The sequence below is a fragment of the Hyperolius riggenbachi genome, chromosome 2 (genome assembly GCF_040937935.1).
Source record: "Hyperolius riggenbachi isolate aHypRig1 chromosome 2, aHypRig1.pri, whole genome shotgun sequence".
NCBI lineage: Eukaryota > Metazoa > Chordata > Amphibia > Anura > Hyperoliidae > Hyperolius > Hyperolius riggenbachi.
The window spans coordinates 134,805,074-134,824,534 of NC_090647.1; the positions used below are offsets into that span (position 1 = coordinate 134,805,074).

General features: G+C 43.6%; 1 protein-coding gene across 1 annotated transcript in view; it reads left to right on the plus strand.

Moving 5' to 3' along the window:
- The first annotated feature begins 2,906 nt into the window (after positions 1 to 2,906).
- Positions 2,907 to 19,461, plus strand: part of STAC3 (SH3 and cysteine rich domain 3) — a 119,188-nt gene continuing 102,633 nt past the window's right edge. The window contains exon 1 of the mRNA XM_068267472.1: positions 2,907 to 3,056. The gene's annotated coding sequence lies outside the window, so the exon portion shown is untranslated. The remainder of the gene's footprint in view (positions 3,057 to 19,461) is intronic.

The following is a 19,461-nucleotide window of genomic DNA, read 5'->3' on the forward strand; positions in this document are numbered from 1 at the left end:
TCTGTTTGCTTGAGAGTTAATGTTAAAAATAGGCCTAGCTAAAAAATACAGTACTATACCCCCACAATGTATACTTATCATAAACTCTGTATTATTGAGGCTGGGAACACTCTTAGCAGAAACGCTAACATTGCGGAAAACACAGCGTTTTTGCCTGCAATGGTAGTCAAAGGGCGCATTAAAAAAGCAAGCGCTTTATAATATGCGTTTTTTTAAAAAGCGCTGGTTTTGTTGCATATTTTTCAAAAGTGCATCAAAAATGCACATAATGAAAGGCAATGTAATGCGTTTTGTATGCGTTTTTCATGCATTTTATATGCGTTTTTTTAAATAAAAAATGTTTTCTGATGTATTTCCGCTTCCTGTTGTCTTCCTAGTGATTTGCATAAAATGCAATAGAAAAACGCATATGCATTTTGTATATGCGAAACGTAAACGCACGCAAAACGCAAGAAACTCGCATGCAGGGATGCTCACCGAGGTTAATCAGGAGTAATCATGACTGATTACTCGTGATTCAAATAAGGGTTAATTGCTGCAGGTGCGGGGCTGGATGCAGCAGGGTTAATTACCCATAATGCCGCTGTCCGCCCTGCGCGTTAACAAGATTACAGGCGTCCTATTGGTCGCATTGCAAGCCTCGCTATGGCGCACTTCCTCCTTCCGGATTGAAGGAGGAAGTGCGCCATAGCGAGGCTTGCAACGAGACCAATAGGACACTTGTAATCTCGGCGCGGATGGCGGCATTATGGGTAATTAACCCCGCTGCATCCAGCCCCGCACCTGCAGCAATTAACCCTTATTTGAATCACAAGTAATCAGTCGTAATTACTAGTGATTAACCTCGGTGAGCATCCCTGACCGCATGTGAGGAAAAATGCAAATGACAGAAAATGCGCCCTTTCACACACTGACAAGTGTGCACCCAGCCTGTTAAAATACAGCTGATAACAACAAATTAGGAGAAAGGACAAACTTAACTTAAAGCGGAACTGTAAATTGGTTTAAACCAAACCATTTCACTTACCTGGGGCTTCCCCAAGCCCCCAGCAGCCATCCTGTACCCTCGCCGGTCCTGCCCGAGCCTCCGGTGTCCCGCGCGAGCTACTTTCATTACCGCCGACTTACAAGTTGACTGCAACTGCGCCTGCGTGCCCCAGGCAATGTGACGCTTTCTTCGCGTTCCCACCCGCTAGAGCAGCTATAGCGGGCGGGAACGCGAAGAAAGCGTCGCATTGCCCGCGGCGCGCAGACGCAGTTGCAAGTTGGCGGTAATGGAAGTAGCTCCCACGGGAGAACGGAAGCTTGGGCAGGACCGGCGAGGGCACAGGACGACTGCTGGGGGCTTGGGGAAGCCCCAGGTAAGTGAAACGGTTTGGTTTAAACCAGTGGTTCCCAACCTTTTATGAGGTATCGCCCCTTAGGGGAAGACGACTCACCCCTGTCGCCCCTCTTCTCTTAGTACGGTATACCCTTACGCCAGGTGGTGGTGCCAGTGGAGGGGGTAGCGCTGTGACCTAACCAGCTAAAAATAGCCGGTGACTCAACTACTTTGCGCCAATTCCCTTACCGGTGTAATGTCAGCTATTGCAGCCCCGCATGCGCAGTAGGAGCCTGCGTCCCATTAAATTGTGCAGCCACGTAAAACGTCCTAAATATCTCTGCTTCCGCACCACGTACACTCCTGAAATTTTCAGGGGAGGGAGGGGACCCCAGATCTAGCTCTGTGCCAAATTGCAGCCCCCGAGCCCCGCTGGTTCCCGAGACTGATTGCAGCACACCTATCTCGGGAACTAGCGGGGCTCGAGGGCTGCAATTCGACACAGAGCTAGATCTGGGGGTCCCCTCCCTCCCCTGAAAATTTTGGGAGTGTACGTGGTGCGGAAGCGGAGATATTCCAGGTAAATAATATCTAACTTCCCACTGAGCATGCGCGATACTCAGTGAGGAAGGCTGCTTCCGGGCTGCAATATCTGACATTACACCGGCGCGTGACCAACGAGCCCTGAGGAATTACGCAACTCTATCATGCACACTTGCATATTTTATACAGATATTATTTTTTGCCCATAATTTTCTTAAAAACGAGTGACACTGCGACACTTTATTTTTTCTGCCTTTTCATACTGATCGCCCCCCTGTCGCACCCCACAAATTTACCGCCCCCCTTAGAACCCAAATCGCCCACCTGGGGGCGATCGCCCCCAGGTTGGGAACCACTGGTTTAAACCAATTTACAGTTCTGCTTTAAGAGGTAACAGAGCTTTCTTACTGTATAAAGAAGTGCAAAAGTAGATTTATGCATTCCGCAAGCCCAGAAGTTTTTTTCTGGTTGCTTGAGACTTCTGGTTAATAGAGTTCTGGATAACAGGTACACACACACACACGTGTGTGTGTGTGTGTGTGTGTGTGTGTGTGTGTGTGTGTGTGTGTGTGTGTGTGTGTGTGTGTGTGTGTGTGTGTGTGTGTGTGTATAAAAAAAATATATGTATGTATGTATGTTTCCTGAATTATCACAGATGCCCAGTAGTCTCAAATGGAAACACTTGAGAAATTCTTTATTGCCACATGCTGTCCTAAGTGTCACCTCAGAATACATGGAATGCCTGCTGCAATATTTAGAATATTCTTGGGATCAGCCGGAATGCAAAGAATGTAGCTTCAAAAATGTAGGTTTTGGGTTATCCTTTTTCAGTCACGTATGCATTTTTAATCTTCCATTTTATGTTCTCTATACCTCAATGCCTTATATTAGTGATTTATCGTAATCTGTAAAAGAAACATACATCATTTTTATGTCATCTCCACCCCTGTCATTCCTGGTCAGGTCTTCACCAGCCATGTTAATGGTAACTTATGAAGGCTCCGATTTCTCTGTGTCAGCCTCAACATCTCAGCTGTCCTGTCACCTCTCCACTTGTCACCCCTCCGTCCTCATTCACGGAGCAGTGTATGGTATCAGTGAGGAGAGAGGGTCTCATCTCTGTCCCAAGTCCTTGGCTGTAGAGATCTGAAGATAAAGTGACCACTAGTGGATTTATACCTAGGAATCCCAGGTAGGGAACCGTATTGGTTTTTCTTTTCAGATCTGTTATGTGATTAAGTTTTGTGATCTCCCATATCACAGATTGTTATGGGAGTGGTGGATTAATTGTATGTGATGTAATATTTTACTTCACTTTTTTAGGTTCGGTTATACCCCCATATCTATGATTTATTTTCAAATGTTGTTACTTTATGGCCAAAACAATACTCTCATAACTCTCTGCATTTTCAGAATCACTTATGGTTTCATATCTCAGTTATCTTAATGGTATGTGTTTACAATTTTAAATTATTTGTCCCAAAAATGTTTATGAACATTACTCATCTGCTCATATATTTATGCCAGTGTGGCTATTTATGTTAATTATTCCCTTCAAATAGTTGTCACCATTTTTGCACTTAAACGAAAACATTAAGAGTGGATAAACAAAAGTTTGCTTTCCTAAAACAGAAAGAATTTGCGATAATTCAGGTTGGAGTGAGCTTGAGATGTCTCCCAGCTCCAAGCTCACTCCAACCTGAATTATCGCAAATTCTTTCTGTTTTAGAAAAGCAAACTTTTGTTTTTCTTAACATCTTGGTAAGGGGGCTTTTAGGACCATTGTAGCCCCTTACACACTCCAATAAGTTCTGGGTCACCATGAGCTTGCTGGTTAGTCTGTGCCATTAAGAGTGGATGAAATATGGAAAGTGATGTTCTTGGCTTCCTTTTTAATAAAAAGTTGTTTGCGTGGTTGATCCTGTCTCAAAACCTTAGTTCTGACAGATGATTTTTCAGTGGTTCTGCACAGTTCCCCCAGCAGGTTGCAGCTGCGCAACTGTCAGTCCCTCGCCATCCATGCATTCTATTGAGAGCATTAAAAGTGTGGTTGTATCTGTGGTTGGAAAGGTGCTCATTAACTGCGGCTGTCCATTGCGGTTCTAAAATGCTGCATGCAGCGTCTGCCGCATGGTTCAGCTGCTCAGCCATAAGAAGCTTGCTTTAGAACACAGAACCAATGCCAAGAAGAAGCTGTACAAACATGGAGGTCTTTGGGTATTTGCATGAATGGAGAAGTTTTACCACCGCTCAGCTTTCACATGAGACAACTGTCAAGCTTTTGACAGTCAAATTGCACAAGTCTGTGCAGATATGTAAATGATTGTCAGAGGCTGATATCACGTGCCTGGACAGCGGTAATCCGCTCCACTCCCCAACCTTCCCTCTGAATGGGCTGTAAAATAGGTAAAGTCACTGAGCCAGAATGAGGATGCAAATCAGGTCTTCTGAATCCACTGCCTGCTTCCTCGTTTTGTGTGTGAAAAGCCAAAGCCAAAAGATGATCAAAAAGCAAAAACAGCATTTAAAAGAAATGAATTGCAGCTTCCATACTTATGTACATTCAGGTTTACTTCAAAAACTATAAATAGCCTAGGCAATATCTGTATGGAGCCTCTATGCTTTTCCTGTGTTGATTTCTTTCAGGCACTCTGATTTCTTCCCTTATCCAAAACTATATTTGTAAGTTAATTGACAAAATCAAAGGGAACCTTAAGTTAGAGCTATATGGAGACGGCCATATCTATTTCCTTTTAAACAATGCTAGTTGCCTGGCAGTCCCACTGATACACCTGAAACAAGCATGTAGCTAATTTTGTTTGATTTTTGTCAGAAACAGCTGATGATTGTTCAGGGTCTATGGATAAAAGTATTAGAGGCAGAGGATCAGCAGGACTGCCAGGCAACTGGTATTGTTTAACATTGAATATGTTAGCCTCCATATCCCTCTCATTTCAGATTCCCTGAGAATCTTGCATATGTACGGCAGCCGCTGACCCTCCCTAATGCTGCCTGACTCTACTGTAACCCCTCCTGCTCTGTCGTACTCTGCTCTTTGTCCCCCCACCCCCCACAGTAACAGAACTGCAGGCATGGGGACGTGTTTGTACAGCATCGGGACCTGATCCCTGACAGTTAAAAGTAGTCGCATGTGTGTACCTAGGTTTAGACTGAGGTAATGACAGTGTCAGGATCAAATTGTTAGCCCTACCAAAAGACAGATGGTAACGTAAATGGTTCGATGTACTCTGTGAAAAGCTTCAGAAAGTGTCAGCGCTAACTAAATACACGACAAATATGCACTGCTCAACCATATGACACTTTATAAAGTCTTGTTTATTTCATGTAGATAACCAACTGCTGTGACATCCCTGAATGGGTGTGTTAAAACTATGCAGACGTGGGTGCAGAGCTGGGACATGGTCCTCCAGCACCCAAGGCTGAGAAGTGCACCCCTCCATCCATCCCTCCGCAAGCGGAAAAATGTGTTAAAAAGGCGTAAAAATGTCTGCAAGTCGGTAAATAAGAATAATTTACTGCAAAAAAATAAATTCAAAATGAAAAAGGGGCACTTTTTGGTTGCAGAACCACACTCAATAGGCGAAGCCCTCTCCAAGGGCCAGACATGCAGGACCTTCCACCTGGTTACCGCCAGGATCCACAGAACAGCAAGATAAATTGAAGTCCACACCGTCTTCTAAGGCCGCAATTCCACTAGAGCGGCGCGCGTCTGCGAGACGCGAGCCGGCTCTTCTGGGTCTGCGGGGAAAGCACACGAATCCCATCAGCCGTGCCATGCACGGCTATGGGATCTGCAGCCTCCTGCGCCGATTCGGATGGAAAAGCCGGCCAAATCACTAGCGGACGGTAGCGATTCGGCTGGCGTTACCATTGCACCCTATGGCAGAGTTTCCCCGCACTATTAGCCTGCGGGGAAACTCTGCGGAATCGCGGCGGTTTCAGCTCAAGTGGAAACGCACCCTAAAAGTTATCAAAACTTTATTGCACCAGAAGAATTAAAACATGATGCTGTAAGACAGAGACAGCTGTTTCGGGCTCCTGCCCTTTTTCAAGCCATCCTGCATGGTGATGCTGGATGGCTTGAAAAAGGCAGGAGCCAAAGACAGCAGACTGCCACTGCCTTATAGCATAATGTTTTAATTCCTCTGGTGCAATACAGCTTTGATGACTTTTAGAAGACGGTGTGGACTTCAATTTATCTTGCTGTACAATGAAAAAGGGGTGCATTATTTATGCCTTAACTACTGATTTTTCTTTTATCACCTACAAGTACCTGGTGATATTTTTTTACTTCGCAATAAATTAAATGGAGTCTAGAGCTGTGTTTGATGGATTTTAAAACATTTATTTTGTCTTTTTGTTCCAGCCTTTTTTACGCATTTTTACCGCACGTTTAATGGCTGTTTTACACTGTTTCTGCATGTTTCCGCAATTTTTCCGCAATTTTTTACCGCCTTATACATGCTCACGGAAAACATGCAGAAATTTTTTTGTGAATCCGGAAAAATGCAGCAATTATCGCTGGTGGAAATTTAGCGGAAAAAAAAAACTTTACCGCATGTGTGATTGAGAATAGAGCCCAAAGTGTATAATATGAGTTTAGGTTTATTGTTCTACTTTATGAAGAATTCTGGTAGTGTGGTTCAACAGGATCTTTAGCCTTATAGAATTGTTTCACTTACAACATACATGCAGTCGATGTAGTCAGAATGCCTGACCTATGTGCTGGTTCTGGGTCACCACATACAACAATAATTCCAGTATTTGTATAGCGCCTTTCTCCTGTCGGACTCAAAGCGCTTGCAAGGCAGCCACTAGAGCGCACTCAGTAGGCAGCTGCGTTAGGGAGTCCCAAGAAACTTCTTACTGAATAGTAAGCTGCATGCTTACTAAACAGGCAGAGCCAAGATTTGAACCCAGGTGACCTGTGTCAGAGGCAGAGCCCTTAACCGGTACACTATTCAGCCATTGCAAGGGTATGTACACACATCCAATTTTGATTGGCCAATAATTGACCAATTTTACCACCTACATGTTTTAAGAGAGCTTGGCTACACATTCTGTTCATAGTATTCAAAATCTTTTGACCCTCATACTACATGAAAGTGGTAACATTGGCCAATCAAACTTGGGTGTGTACATGCAACTCGAGATATAAAGGCTAAATGGCAAGCACCATAATAAGCACATAGCATCTCAGTAGTAGTCCGCAAATGATCCTTTCCTTTTAGGTTTCTTGTATTGATAAAATGCCATCAATAGTGTGGAAAGCTGGTCCAACTTTATGGAATATTAAAAAAAAATATCAGAAGTATGTGTTTATCTTATAGTAACTTTAAATTGTAAGCAATGCGTTAGAGCTGGGGAAATTGCTCTTTTAGTGTTTGGGAAAAGTAGGTGAATTCAACTGTCATGGGGCACATGTAGTGAGACTGCAATTTCACCGAAGACCATCTTGAGCAATTGTCTTTGATAATGAAAAATCCAGTGTCTGTACAGACCTTGTGGAGGAGGTTAGGGTTAGGCATTAGACGGGGGATTGGTTAGAATTACATATTGGTGTTGTGAGGCTGAAATCCTGTGATAAGCGTCGTCCTCCCTTCTGCAGAGCAGCACATGTATCCATGTACACACATGTATGTATTTTATTTATTGTATTTATAAAGCGCCAACATATTTTGCAGCGCTGGACATTAAGGTTACAGACAATATTTGGAGTTGACCTACAGCAATAAGACAATGCAGGAATACAAGAAAAACCAGATCACACAGCACAGTATGAGTAAAAAACAAGGTAATGCTTAGTCAGTCACTGGATGGGAGCATGGAGATTAGGCAAGTCGCGCTTACTAAGATCCCTAGAATGGGTATATGGTAATGGAGGTGCAGGAACAGGTAGGAGACATAAGGAGGAGGACCCTGCCCAAAGGCTTACAATCTGGAGGGAGAGGTAGGGACACAAAACGTAGGCGACCAGAGTTCAGCTGCAGGTTTAGAGCACAAGTGAGGCCAGAGTGAAAAGGGGAGTTTTGAGGGCTTTCTTGAAGATGTTGAAGGAGGGGGAAACCCTAATGCGGGGAGGGAGGGTGTTCAATAGTGTTGGAGCAGCTCTTGAGAAGTCCTGGAGGTGTGCGTGGGATTGGGTGATGCGGGGTACAGTCAGTCAGGCGAATTTCATTGGAGGAGCGGAGTGAGCGGCTAGGTGTGTACCTCTGGGTAAGATTGGAAATGTAGGTTGGACAGGTTTTGTGGACAGATTTGTAGGTCAGACACAGCATCTTGAATCTGATTCTGGACTGGATAGGAAGCCAGTGGAGGGATTCACAAAGGGGAAGCGCCGTGGTGGAGCGATGGGAGGAGTGGATAATTCTGGCTGCCACATTCAAGACGGACGGCAGCGGGGCAATTCGGGTCATAGAGAGACCAGACAGAAGGGTGTTGCGTTAGTCAAGGCGGGAAATTATGAAGGCATGGATGAGGAGTTTAGTGGTGGCTTAGGTCAGGAAAGGGCGGATCTTGCAGATGTTACTATGTGTTACTATATGTTACTATATAGATGTATAACCATAAATCATGCCCCCCCCCAGCAAAACATTGATGGGGCACCCCAATGGCTCCACCTTTTTACTTGCCATCCCCTTGTGACTCTCACAGCCTGGGGGCCCATCTTGCAAGTGTCATAAAAGTGTGGTCATCATGATTCCCACACCCATAACAAATGAAGCCACAAAAACACCTGTCCTGAAGGATGGACCTCTAGATCTGTGATGATTGTAATCTGCTAATTGCGATTACGCCAAATTACATGTACATTTTTGCAATTACGCCTATAGGTAATTACAAATTCGTAATTCAGTTGACTTTGTATAATCATTCGTAATTACGCATCAATTTACGCGTAACTTCGTGTCGACTTTGGTGGTGAATAGCAAAGCCCCCATTCAAGCTATTGCTACTCAAATTGCTATATATGTTAAGGAGCATAGTGGGTACAAGTCAAATAAACTAATTTTTCAAAAAGACCTTGTAGTTTTTGAGAAAATCGATTTTAAAAATGCAAAGAGAAATGGCAGTTTAAACACCATTTTTTTTTGTATTTTTAAAATCGATTTTCTCAAAAACGACGTCTTTTTGAACAATTCATTTTGTAACTTGTACCGACTATTCGTCGTCTTAACATGTAGCAATTTTAGTAGCAATAGCCTGTATGGGGGCTTTGTTATTCACTGCCTAAAGTCTGCACAAAATTACACGTAAATGACATGTAAATTCATGCGTAATTACGATTGGCAACAAATAACTACGAAATGAATTATGCTTTTCCTCCAAAATTTCACTATACAATTACGAGGCGTAATTACGCATGGGAGTAATTTCTGCTCATCACTACTCTATATCAGAGTAAGTGAAGTAGTAGTCGGGGCCCCCCATACAGCTCTGGGTCCCTCTGCAGTCGCACTGGCTGCTCCCCTCCAGTTACACCCCTGCATGTATGCTTTCAATAACAAAGTCTCAGCAACCCTTGCTGGGTGCAAGATATTCAGGTGGGATGAGGAACTCCATTATCCTTATTTATGGGTCTCAGTCTTGCCTCCTCTGACTCCAATGACCGTGCCTAGTCCAACATTAATCCCCCACCTCTGCTGAGCTTAACACTAATGCTGGCCAATCCTTTTAACTGCTTGATGACCGCAGTGTTAAACCCCCCTAAAGACCAGGCACGGTTTTTCACTACTGGTCTGTGCAGGCTTTTCAGCCTCCTGCACAGCCCAGGTAAGGAATATGGCGATCGGACTCACCTCCTATTTTTGTCCCTAAGGGGACATGCTGCCGGAGGGGTCCGATCGCCGCTGTTGTTTTTTTTTTTTCTTCAGCATCCTAGAGGCTATCATGGCTGCTGTCCCCCTCCCTCTCCTTCCCTCCTCCCCTCTTCCTGTACAATTGAGCAGGACGGTGATCCGTCCTGCTCTCCCCCTCTCATAGGCATCAGCCTATGAGAGGATGGCGATCCCCAGCCAATCAGAGGCCGGGGATCGCCGATCTCATACAGCGCTGTGGCCCCCGGCAGCGCTGTATGCATGTAAACAAAGGGGAATTCTTTCCTCTTTCGTTTACAAGCAGCCTGCTAGCTGCGATCGGCGGCTAGCAGGCTAATCACGGAACTCCGTTCCGTGAAGTGGCAGGGAATGATCGCGCATGTGCGCGGCCGTTCCCTGGGAAACTGCAGCCCCAGGACTTGATGCCAATTGGCGTTAGGCAGTCCTGGGGCTGCCGCCACGGTCACGCCCATTGGCGTGAGGCGGTCTTAAAGTAGTTAAGATGTAATACAAAAATCCCATCTACTGCAGAAACAAACTGATGAATTTGTGATCATTTTCAGGCAAGTGCAAATGACTTTAACAAGAGAGCAGAAAATTTGTAATTAGACTAAATCAGAATAATCATTTTAAAGCAAGTAAATGAACAGTTAAAGGAACACTATTAAACCAAGTGTTCTAAAATGACAATGTACAAATACCGTCTAAGTAGCTGTGTAAACATTTTCCTACTTTCATGTTAAATATCGGAGGCAAAAGCTGTAATTTTATTGTGTGTAGATTTTAGCTACGTTTGGAATGTCTCATTTGCATAGGCGAATCTCTGCAGTCTGACATGCTAAGAACAGTCTAATATTGAAGCAGAGTTAAATGAAAAGCCTGTCAGGTGTCATGTTTCACACACACAATTACAAATGTTTATCTTGCACATAAGATACATTCCCTCTGTCCTCTGCAGAGAACTCAGTCAGAGACATGCAGAGCACGCACGCACGCACGCACGCACGCACACACACACACACACACACACACACACACACACACACACACACACACACACACACACACACACACTTCCCCCTCCTATCATGGCTCAGTCTGCAGTCAGATTTGCTGTCAAAAAAGTGTGAAAGGAATTAGAAAACCGTAAACAAAGAGATACAAATTCAAATGCATACACCAGTACTTAGCAGCTCTTCCTAAACAATTCCTATCTCAATTGAAAAAAAAAATGTCAATCGATAGTGTTCCTTTAAGTTTATTTTGCAACTAGGGGCGTAACTAGACTTAATAGGGCCCCCCTGAAAAAATGATAGCATGGGGCCCCTTTGGTGTCTGAACCCCATGCAGGTCATGACCGGGAGCTGGCATATGGCAGCAGAGAGTGTTCTGCTGTGAAGCAGCATCTGGAAGCAGGAAAAAATTACACATACCCCTGCACGCAGTTTTTGTGAGTGAACAGGGAGGGTTTTTTTTTGCTAATTGGCTGCACTTGTGGTTGGGTAGAGGGAGGAGAAGCCCTCAAAGCCTCTAGGCCCCCCGCGATGGCAGGGGTCGCAGGGGTGATTGTTACACCCATAGCTGCAACTGATAGTTATACACAGGTTATCAGCCCAATCCAGGAAGTGATTGATCAGGTAATAGTGACTGATGTACCATGTTGCACCACCCTTTTACTGTCACTCTTTTGAAAAATAAACTGACCGCAGTCATTTATCATTTGTTGGCATTTAAGCTAGCTACCTTTTGCTCCACTTCATGCAAAAAGAGAAAAACATTCCCTTCTAAAAGGTTTAAAAATGGCATTTGCCTGGCTGTTCTGCTGATCTTTTGGTTCCAGCGTTTGAGTCACCCTCCTGTAATAGGCATCTAGCTGGCTGAGTCAGTGAGTCAGAACACCTGATGTGCATTGGTACTTGGTCACCCATTCAGGATTATTTAGAGGCAGATGAGCCACACAGTAGTTGAGAAAAATGAAAATAGCACCTTCCATATTCCGCTCACTTCTGGGGTACCCGTTTAAAAGCTGTGATATGTGAGAAAATCACCCATGCAAAAATGGTAACTGGTGGAAATCTAGTTTCCTATCTTTTCTTAACCCTACTCATTATTAACTATCCTAATGTGAACCCTCCACCTCCCCCTTCAAATCCTTATCCTCCCTGACCCACCCTATCCCCTGATACTAGTGATGTTTCACTATCAGGATGGAAAGATCTAAAAATTGCCTCGGGTCCTCTGTTTACCCAATTTAACATAGCTGCTTTTCTACATAGAAAATGTCAAACAATCTCTCTCTCTTAGTTAATGTGTACTCCCAGGCCACTACTTTGAAACTATATATGTGATATATTGTAGCTGTGGTTACCCACAATGCACCGCTACTGAGTATGCAAATTATCTCTTTATGCCCCTGAAAGCCAGGCTAGCATCCAGACTAGGCTTGCTAGACACCAGCGGTTCTGGATGCTAGCCTGGTTTTCAGGGGCATAAAGAGATAATATGCATATTTAGTAGCGGTGCATTGTGGGTTACCTGTTTACTTAAAGCTGCATTATTTTAAATTCCTTCTGTTCTAAGAAGGCAAACCAAACTAAGCATTGCTTTTTAGTAGGAGTGCTTTTCGGTCTCTTAGTCCCCTATACTGTCCTTATGGTTTTGTGTCGCCCCAAGCTGCTTGGTTACTGTGTTGATATATTGTAAAAACTCCATCTCAGTATTATTATTATTATTATTTAGTATTTATATAGCGCCGACATCTTCCGCAGCGCTGTACATAGTATATAGTCTAGTTACTAACTGTCCCTCAAAGGAGCTCACAATCTAATCCCTACTAGAGTCCTATATATGTATCGTGTAGTGTATGTATTCTAGTCTAGGGTTAATTTTAGGGGAAGCCAATTAACTTATGTGTATGTTTTGGGGATGTGGGAGGAAACCGGAGTGCCCGGAGGAAACCCACACAGAGATGGGGAGAACATACAAACTCCTTGCAGATGTTGTCCTGGCTCGGATTGGAACCGGGGACCCAGCACTGCAAGGATGGAGTTAATATTTCATCTGCTTTATACGCAGTCCGCTTCCTCAAATGTGTCTACGAGTTCAGAGATGCAATAAAATTTACATCCTGCTTTGTGCTGATTTACGGCTGGTTCACACTGCAAGCGCTTCTCTAAGTGCTTTGTGATTTTAAAAGCGCTTGCTAATGTAATGCTATGTGTGTGTTCGCACTGGAGTGATGTAATTTTGTAAAAATCCATAGCATTGCAGTAGCATGAGCTTTTTAAATCACTAGCATTTAAAAAGCTCTTGCAGTGTGAACCAACCCTTGAAGTAAACCAAAGCTGTGGAAAAAAGATGATTTGATAGTTACTCGCCCATGGCTTTCTCCAGCAGCAGTGTTGTTAAGCCGCAATCAGCCTCGGTAACTGGCTTAGTCAGGTCCAGTCTGGGTCTTCTGCACATTCGTTATGGTTCTGATCCAGTTCTGTATAATGCCTGAAGAAGAAACTTGACGTTTGGAAAAGCTTGCAATAAATCATGTACAGATAGTCATTAAAAGTATTACCGAAATCAACGTCTGTTGGTTTGATGTCTGAGTTTCTGGCAAGATGCAAAATATCAAAGTGGAAAATAGATTATCAGTAAAAATTAACCAAATAAGTTCCCTGGTGTCATTATTAACATACTGTTCTGGAGGTGGTGAACTAGTTGTGGTAAATTAACAAATTCACAGCAACTTTGGTGTAAATGGACACAAGAGAAAGCTTCCACCGCACTGTCTTACAGTTGGCAATACATGTTATAAGCCACCTTCAAGGTGGCATGTTTAAAGTGGTAGATTAAGGTATAACTCTGTGAATTTCTTAAAAGCCTAACTTATTGCATTCTACATCCAGAGAGCGGGGTTTTGCATCGCGTCTGCGCTCTTTCTCTAGGGTACTAGCCTGTTGCCTGTGTACACAATGATTTTATGATTTCTATCTTTATTTGAAGCCGTTATCCTTCTTGTTGCTGATTCTACGTTTACACCATTAATTCATCACCACCAAGGGCACGTTCTTAATACAAGCTTTAAAGACCTGCTTGTAGAAAAGAGGAGGTGAGCCATATTGCTGTCTTTTTTCAAAAATGACATTTGCCTGACTGTTCTGCTGATCTATTGCTTCCTGTGTTAAGTCACACTCCTGTAATAGACATCTAGCTGGCTGAGTCAGAGTGAGTCAGAACACCTGATGTGTATTCTCATCCTGGTCACCCATTCAGAATTATTTAGAGGCAGATGAGTCACACAAACAGTGGTTGCGAAACCGAAACCAAAAATGGCACCTTCCATAGTCTGCTCACTTCAGGCGTACTTGTTAAAAGCTGTGTTATGTTTGTTTTTAGATTTTTCTTCACATTTATTTACATGTGACAAAATTACCCTAGCAATTGGTAAATGGTGGGAATCTTGTGTAGGCCAATGGAGACCAGGGCCGGTTCTAGAAACAATGGGGCCCTTGGGCAAAAAAACCTGGATAGCCCCCACACAATACTAAAAAGCAGCATTAGGTGCCCTTTATTGCAGTCAAATTCCCTCCAGGCCCGTGAGCCAGCTGCTGACATCCCCCTCATCACCTACTATCTTAACTGTGCTCCCCAGGCCCCTGCAGTTTCTTTTGCAGAGTGCTGGCGGGCATGCTTCTCTGTCAGTCTGTGGTTCCATGCACTCCTAGACGTCATCCTCACAGGTGCACCTCTCCTCAGTGACCCGGCACATGTTATTACGTAATTACATGTCACAGGTCACAAAGAAGATGCAGCCAGCTGTGGATGAAGACGGAGGTGAAAGGAGCCACAGACTGACAGTGGAGCGTGTCTGCCAGGACTACTACTCTGCTCTACTCTGCCAAAGACACTGCAGGAGCCCGAGAGAGCAAAAGTTAAGTTGGGAAGACACCTTGGGGGCTCCTATTGGCTCTGGGGCAATTGCCCCCTTTGCCTTTATGGTAGTGCCGGCCCTTATGGGGTGAAAACTCAATAAAGAAGCTAAAATGGGAACTCTAGCCAAATAATTTACAGTTTTCAATAGAGTACAGATGTATTAACATCTAGCAGCATATTTATCATTGTTCATGTCCCTGATGGACAGATTTTCCTGCTTTCCCTGTCACTTAAAGAGACACTGAAGCGAAAAAAAAATGATGACATTATGATTTGTATGTGTAGTACAGCTAAGAAATAAAACATTAAGATCAGATACATCAGTCTAATTGTTTCCAGTACAGGAAGAGTTGAGAAACTCCAGTTGTTATCTCTATGCAAACAAGCCATTAAGCTCTCCAACGTCTTAGGGCTCTTTTCCACTATGAAATGCAATCGCGATTCCGATCGTGATCGCAATCGCGTTTCAATTTCCACCATGTGATTGAGCTACTATACTCATTATAGTCCAGCTCAATCGCATACAAAACGCGGCAGGACAACGATTGCGCTTTGACCAAAATCGCATCGCAATCGGATCGCACTAATGGACATTGCTGCTGCAGTTTCCATTAGTTTAATGTACCTTGCGATTTGCGATCAGAAGCAAATCGCAAATCGCAGGCTAGTGGAAAAAGGCCCTGTGGAGAGGGCTGTTATCTGACTTTTATTATCTCAACTGTAAGTGAACTGTTTACTTTTTCTCTGCTAGAGGAGAGGTCATTACTTTACAGACTGCTCTGAAAGACTCATTTTGAATGCTGAGTGTTGTGTAATCTGCACATATTATAGAATGATGCAATGTTAGAAAAAAACACTATATACCTGAAAATAAAAGTATGAGAATATTTTCTTTGCTGCTAATCTTCTAGTAATTATTCATAGTACACAACCAATTCACTATATCATATTTTTTTTTTTTCGCTTCAGTGTCTCTTTAAACAGCTAACACTACAAATAATAATGAGATGACCTAAACTTTGAGGAACCATTCACACTGCACCCATTTTGTTCCATTGAAAATGACAATTCTATTTCTACTAGTGACCTTAGCCCGTTTAAAAATGGGCTAGGTCTGTCACTGCGCATGCGCGCCTGCACACGCCCACTGCCTGCGCGCACATGCCCGCCGCTTCTGACTCCGTCCTCCCCTGCAAGCCTTCAGTGTCTCTGTGTCCCTGCACATGCGCAGTGCAAAAAAAGCACTGACACACGGACAAAGCAGGACGCAGGGACACTTCCAAATTATGTATAGAGATGCTCTGTTTACATTGGCACATAAGATCCCATTAGCTACCGCCCAGTGTCACTTCTCCTCTGTACATCCAAATTACTTGAACAACATATCCATGCTGAATTCCTCAAATATTTATTTTCTAACTCGCTGTTTGATCAGTTCCAGTCTAGATTTTGTACGAACCACTCCACAGAATACTCTTAGTATAGTGGCCAATTATCTTTTTACAGCTAAATCCAAGGCCATGATTCCACACTCATCCTTCTTGACCTGCTCTCTGAATTTGATACTGTTGACCATAACTTATTCCTCCATATAGTTTTATCTGTAGGTATAAAGGGCTTCACTCTGTCCTGGATATCTTCCGATCTCTATGGAAGGTATTTCACTGTCTCTAACTCAGATCACATCTCCTTTCCAAATCCTTTGTCTGTGGGGGTATCTCAGGGCTCTGTCCTTGGCCTTCCTCTTTTCAATCTGCATGCATGGCCTTGAAAACTTAGAGGAACACTATCAAAGTTTAAGTTTTCCTGAAGCCCTTTAACCTCCCTGGCGTTCTATTAAGATCGCCAGGGCGGCTGTGGGAGGGTTTTTTTTTAATTAAAAAAAAAACTATTACATGCAGCCAACTGAAAGTCTTTTTACAGCCGCGCTGCAGCAGCGATCAGGTAGCACACGCGGCTGGCAAAGTGCCGGCTGCGTGTGCTCCTTTTTATTTGAAACAAATCGGCCCAGCAGGGCCTGAGCGGCACCCTCCGGCGGTAATGGATGAGCTGAGCTCGTCCATACCGCCCAGCTTAAGAGTTAGAAGGGACTTCGTAAGGGCAAATAATGGTAGTAAGAAAAAAAAAAAACACCCATCACCTTAACAGCTAGGACAGTGCAATAATGTCGAGTGATGGGTTCTTCTTTCCAGTGTCATAGGCTTCTCCCTTCACCGTGGCAACAAGAATGTCTCTTCCTCTGCACTAGCCTTGCCGGAAATTAATAAACAATCCATTCTGTGCCGACAGCAGAGAGGTTTATTATGTGCAGGCAAATTATTTCACTCACTCTAGTGAGAAATTCACTGATTCAATCAGTTCAGATTCTGGAGCACCTAAAAAAAAAGAAAAAAATAATGTATTTATTTTTTTGTCACCCCGAGTTCTGCATCTTGGTTACTCAGACACTGTCTTATTTGATCTGTGCTCCGTGAAAAGCTTGATCATTTTTGTGTCTGAGTATTAAATGTTTTGTCGATATTGGCGTTGCCTTTTCTTTCTGGAGGTAAGCCCTTTCATATTATACTGATTGCTATTTTTGGGGAGCCTTCTCCCTCCAAGTGATACTAATTACAGCTCCCCCCTAGCTATTAGGTTTGCGGTCAATTGTTTGTTGTACCTAAACAATTGTTTTTTTTGTTGGCGTGCGACCCATGAAAATCAAGAACACGAGAGGGGGGATGGGACTTCCTCACCTGCCTTTATACTGTGGTTGCTGGTTTTGCAACCCACTTTGTGAGTACCATATATTCCTCTGCAGAACGCCTGATGCTAAAATACTACACTATAAGAGGCTCCTGGTGTCTCTGTATTTTTTCCTGTATCCGTAGGAAGTCTTGGGACTCCTCTGGACTACACACCTCCCCCTATTTAAAACGTATTTCAGGAGATAAATACATATATTTATACAGATCTGTACATCAGTCCTGAATGAGTGACAAATGAGGAAGAAAGCGGGACGGGGATTTGGTTCCCAAAGAGGGACTGTCCCTTCAAAAAAAGAACAGGTGGGAGCTTTGCTGGAGACATTTCATCATTCCTACAGAATAACTTCATTAAAGTCTACCTAAGATGGCGTTTAAGGCTGTATTTATAGTTACCTGGTGCTTCCTTAAAGAGACACTGAAGCGAAAAAAAATGATGATATTATGATTTCTATGTGTAGCACAGCTAAGAAATAAAACATTAAGATCAGATACATCAGTGTAATTGTTTCCAGTACAGGAAGAGTTGAGAAACTCCAGTTGTTATCTCTATGCAAACAAGCCATTAAGCTCTCCGACTAAGTTAGTCGTGGAGAGGGCTGTTATCTGACTTTTATTATCTCAACTGTTCCTGGACTATTTACTTTTCCTCTGCTAGAGGAGAGGTCATTACTTCACAGACTGCTCTGAAAGACTCATTTTGAATGCAGAGTGTTGTGTAATGTGCACATATTAGAGAATGATGCAATGTTAGAAAAAATACTATATACCTGAAATGAAAAGTATGAGAATATTTTCTTTGCTGCTAATCTTCTAGTAATTATTCATAGTACACAACCAATTCACTATATCATATTTTTTTTTTTTCGCTTCAGTGTCTCTTTAAGCCCCATGAGCTGCGTGGGGTCCCTCAATGTAGTCATTCACTTGCACATCCCCCTGGTATTTTGGCCAGTCGTGCGGTAGTCGATAAGTTGATAAGGAATTGCACACCACCGTGGAGGTGCTGAATCAGTGTGTAGTACAGAAGAATCCAGAAGATCCGCACACTTATGAACCAAGTTCAAAGTTTATTTAAGCATAGTGACACAGTTCCATTCCATCAACCAACAATTCATTTAAGGGCCCCGTGGGGTCCCCTTTGTCAAGGTAACAAACACAGAATGGTGACACCATTTTGTGTTCCCGTGATCAAAGGGACCCCACAGGGGCCCTGACATTAATCGTTGGTTGATGGAATGGAAATGTGTCACTATGCTTGAATAAACATTGAACTTGATTCATAAGTGTGTGCAGATCTTCTGGATCCTTCTCATCAATATGGTTAATGTTGACTGGTTACTGTTCACTTTCTCCTTCCGGCTTGAAGGAGGAAGTGACGGCAGCGAGGCTTGGAACACGAGCCGTCTAACAGCACTGAAGCTGGATAGAGAAAAAAAAGGAAAACAGGGACACCTGGTGTAATATCGTCGGATAATAAAGAAAGAAGGAGAATCTGAGTATATTATACTCACAAGTAAGGGTTGCTAGCCGAGGCAACCACTCATAAAGGCATGTGGAGAAATCCCGTCTCCACTCAGTCTTGTAATAGTTGGTCGCTGCTCCTTCCAAAAAGAAAAAGACTCACTATACCAAGGTGTAGTGAGAACTCCACAAAGTGGGTTGGTTCAACTGGATACAGTAGGGTTAGGAGGCGCCCGTATTTGTGTAGTATATATTTAAATATATGTGATTTCCTCTTAAATTAACTCCAAAAAATAATAATAGGATTCTTGCCTACCTTGTATAGGAAGACATCGACTCTTAACCCTCCTGGCGGTATGAAAAATTCCGCCAGGAGGCAGCGCGGCAGTTTTTTTTTTTTAAAAATCATGTAGCGAGCCCAGGGCTCGCTACATGATAGCCGCTGCTCAGCGGCATCCCCCCGCCCTCTTCGATCGCCTTCGGCGATCTCCGATCAGGAAATCCCGTTCAAAGAACGGGATTTCCTGGAGGGCTTCCCCCGTCGCCATGGCGACGGGGCGGGATGACGTCACCGACGTCAGCGACGTCGTGACGTCATTGGGAGTCCCGATCCACCCCTCGGCGC